Source organism: Elephas maximus, chromosome 12 (assembly GCF_024166365.1).
Source record: "Elephas maximus indicus isolate mEleMax1 chromosome 12, mEleMax1 primary haplotype, whole genome shotgun sequence".
NCBI lineage: Eukaryota > Metazoa > Chordata > Mammalia > Proboscidea > Elephantidae > Elephas > Elephas maximus.
Genome location: NC_064830.1, coordinates 80,293,574 through 80,298,088, shown reverse-complemented (window position 1 = coordinate 80,298,088; position 4,515 = coordinate 80,293,574).

Sequence of the window (4,515 nt, the reverse complement as noted above, 5' to 3'; positions counted from 1 at the left end):
TATTCGGATGTTAATGAAGCCGCCTGGGGAGGGTGGGGGAGGGAACAGAGAGATAGGAGAGTAGCATCTCAGAATATAGCCAGAGTTGCTTGTCTTGCTTGGAATGACTATTATATCTGAGATTCTCGCGGGGCACGTCGCCTATGTGTGCTGGCTGTGTGGAGATTGCCCCCGGGGGGTCTGGCCCGCTGGAGTCAAGGTCAGATCCTCCGCTTCCAGCCCCACGCCCAGCGTTAAGGCTCCCCTACTGGGACGGTGCACTCTCGACTCCAAAATCAGTCACTGCCTCCCGGGACTTCTCGTCCCTCCAGCCGCGTTGCCGTGCCGCCTCCGAGAACCAGTTGGGCCGCCTCCCGGGGTTAGTTCAGGTGGGTGGAGCAGCTCCCCGTGCTTGTGCCGTGACCGAGTGTCCTGGCTGGGACGCTGTTCTCCCCGCTCCAATACCAGTCGCTGCCTCCCGGGGACTTCTCCTACCGGCTGCGTCCCACGCCGCCCACACGACCCAACTGGGCCCCCTCCTGGGGTTAGTTCAGGGGGGTGGAGCAGCTCTCCGTGTTTATGCCGTACCTGCGTTCAGTCCAAATCCCGGCGGGATGGTTCCCCGGCTGGGACGCTGCTCTCCCCGTTCCAAGACCAGTCACTGCCTCCCGGGGACTTCTTCTAGCGGCTGCGTCCCACGCCACCCGCGGAACCGGCTGGTCCCCCTCCTGGGGTTAGTTCAGGGGGGTGGAGCAGCTCTCTGTGCTTGTGCCGTACCTGACTGGTATGCTGGCTCCAGGCTCTGAAAACAATTGCTGCTTCCCCGTATTAGTTCGTTCTCCGTCTCTAAATCTGTGTTTGTTGTTCAGGGTTCGTAGATTGTTATGTATGTGATCGATTCACTTGGTTTTCCGTGTCTTTATTGTAAGAGGGATCCGAGGTAGCGTCTGCCTAGTCCGCCATCTTGGCTCCACCTCTTGCTTTGGTTTTTGGAAGCACATTTAAAACCTCTGCTACTTGAGTCTGTTGACCTGTTGCTGTAGAGTTGATTTCAACTCATAGTGACCCTGTAGGACAGAGTAGAACTGCCCCATAGGATTTATAAGGCCATCATCTTTATGGAAGCATACTGTCACATCTTTCTCCTTCACAGTGGCTGGTGGATTCAAACAGCTGACCTTTTGATTAGCAGCCTAGCGCTTAACCACTGCACCATTATGTTCTTTTAAGAACTATCTATATGGGATCAAATTGGCAGTAGCAACTTAAAAAATTATATAGGAACCTTAGGGGGCAGTGAGTTTACGTTAATGTGGGAGGAACAACTCAAAAAAGGAGGGTGAGAATGGTTGCACAACTCCAAGAAGGTAATCAGTGTCACTAAGTTGTATGTGTAGAAACTGTTGAATTGGTGTTTTTTTTTTTTTTTTTAATTCTCAGCAGCAACAACAACAAAATATATGGGAAAAAAAAAAAAAAAAAGAAACCTCTGCTTACATCATGTCTGCTGACGTTCCACTGGCCAAAGTAAGCTACATGACAAAGCTCAACCTCAGTGAGCCAGAAAGTGTGTTCCTTCCTAGGAGAGGAGGTAGACAGTGAGTATTTGCTGAAAAACAAGTATGTTGTTGTTAGGTGCCATCAAGTTGGTTACGACTCATAGTGACCCTGTGTACAACAGAACAAAACACTGCCCCATCCCACGCCATCCTCACAATTGTTGCTATGTTTAAGTCTACTGTTGCAGTCACTCCGTTAATCCATCTTGTTGAAAGTCTTCCTCTTTTTTCGCTGACTCTGTATTTTACCAAGCATGATGTCCTTCTCCCGGGACTGGTCTCTCCTGATAACATGTCCAACAAGTATAATCTACCACAAATAGTCATAAACTGAAACCTCTTAATTGACTTAATCATAATTGAAAGAGAACTGGAAAAGGACTGGTTTAAACCATCATGGAGTCCTGGTGGTGCAGTGGTTAAGAGCTATGGCTGCTAACCAAAAGGTCAACAGTTTGAATCCACCAGCTGCTTGTTGGAAACCCTATATGGCAGTTCTACTCTGTCCTATAGGATTGCTATGAGTCGGAATTGACTCGATGGCAACGGGTTTGGTTTTCTTGATTTTTTGGTTGATTATATGTCTTCTGAGGGTAGATCTTAAAAGATACATAGGTTAAATTATCTTTGTAGCCCTGAACCATCATTTAAGGAGTCCAAGGCTGCCATGCTGTGAGGAAGTCCAGGGTCTGTAAAGAGGCCCCTTGTAGATGTTTCAGGAAACGGCCCCAGCTAAAGTCCCATGTGAGTGGAGGTGCCTCCAGGTAACTCCTGCCTTGGGCTATTAAGTCACCACCCTCTGTCTTCAAGTCCTCCCAGCTAAGACCCTAGACATATTGGAGCAGAATAAAGTCATCCCCACTATTCCCCTTCCAAATTCCAGATCCACAGAATGTGTGAGCATAATAAAATGATTGTTTTAAATCAGTATATTTTGGGATAATTTGTTATGTAGAGATACATAATCAGAATAGATGTCTGTATTTTGTGTTTCAGTGTGGATGAATTTGTGTGTGTTTTAAAGAGTTACTCACAAGGTATTAGGCACCAGAGAAAAGCAGGAAGGATGAGATTGTCTATCTTCATCTAAAGTACAAGATTTGGTGATTTCATGGTAGACACATTTAGCCAGTCTTTGTGAAATGTACTGGTTGAATACTATGATTGCTTTGTCCAAGTCATGTGGGGAAGGTGATGGAGTAGGGAGAAGGGTGGCAAATTCTATGTTGTGAATCGGGCATAGATTCCCCTTAAAGGTAATGTTAATGGGTTTCCATTTTATCTTGGTTTCCTAGTGCTGCTGTAACAAAAATACTACAAGTGGGTGGTTTTAAGGAACAGAAATTAATTTTCTCACAGTTCAGGATGCTAGAATTCCAAATTCAGGGTAGGGGAAGGGGGATTCTTCATTGTCTGTTTCAGCTTCTAGTAGCTGACAATCCTTGGAGTTTCTGGGCTTGCAGATTTACCTGTTTCCATCATCAACTGGTTAACATAACCTTATCGTAGAAGTTAAAAGCAAAGTTGTTGTAGGCCCATAGAGCTCATGCTAGAACCTGGGTCTGTCATTTACCAGTTGTGTGACTTTGGGAAATATCATTTAACTTCTCCAGGTCTTAGTTTCCTCATTTTTATAGTGAGGGGAAGTAATAGTATCTGAATCAAAGGTTAATTTTGAACTTTAAGTGGGATTTTATATGTGTTTACTTGGCATAGTACCTTACACTTGGCAAGTGCTTGATAAGCGGTTGATATTATTGTTGTTGTTATTAGTGCTAAGTATTCCTGTGAAGAAGAGTCAGAGACCCTCAGAATCCTTTGCTTCCTTCTCCAGCTTACTTAAACCTGCTAGGAGTTTTACCCTCCATTTCTAGGTTGTAGGTGAAGCCCTCGTTGTCCTCACCTCCCTCCCTCTCCTGGACCCCTTGGTCTCTGGGGTCCAAGAAGCCCCAGAAACTGAGTATGGGATTTATCCTTCAACACTGCCACCCATCCAGTTTGTCTCCATTGGTTCCCCATTCCCACAACCACTGGGGACATACACTCTCTTCATCCTTCCCGTTCTTTGTTTATCCCAAAGATAATCCCCAGGGTCTTGATTTAAAATGATTTTATTGGCTTGTTTCTAGGAAGACTAGATAACACCACAAACATGATCCATGGGAACTGACACAGTTTTGAGGTGCTTACATTACATTGAGGTGAAACAAGGTAGTATTTGTGGAAGCCCTAGATCAGTGCCTGGCATATGGCAAGTGCTAAGAGGTGGTTCATCCCCTCTTGTCATGATAACTCCAAGGTTTGGGGTGACTTGGGGGATGAATCCAATGTTGGGACCACACACAAGCCTCCTTGTAAGAAGGCCTTGCCCCAAAGAGTGAGGCAGGGCACCATGGCCTTTCACTTCCTTTTAAGCTTCAGTTTCCTGCTTGACTCTCTGTCACTCTGTTTACCTGTGGGAGTGATTCTAAGTTGTCCTCTCTTCTCCCCTTCCTCTTTCCCAGCCTTCCTTTCTTCCATCTCTTTTCTTTCTATCCCTCTTACTGTTTTTATTTATCTTTTCTTTATTTTTTTCATTTATTTCTCATCCTTCCTTCTCAGTCTTTCCCTTCTAATTCTTTCTGTCCTAGCTTTCCTCTCTCACTCCCTCCATCTCTCCCTTTGTTCTTTCCTCTCTTCCCACCTTTCTTCCTCTCTCCCTCCTTCCCTTCCTTATTTCTTTCTCAACTGCTTTTTCTTGCTGTTTTAATCTTTCCCCACATTTTTTCCTTTCCTTTTTCTCTCACCTCTCACCTTCTCTCCCTCCTTTCGGCATCTCACATAGTAAAGTTTCGGCCAATAACCAGGAAAAGACAAAGAAAAATCAGATGCATGCCCTAATTTAAAGAATCTCATCTCCATAGGGAGGCAGAGGACCCAAAGGGAAGGTGTGGAAGGGGAAGATTCAATAGAAAACATTCTGCTGCCCTCACTGGGC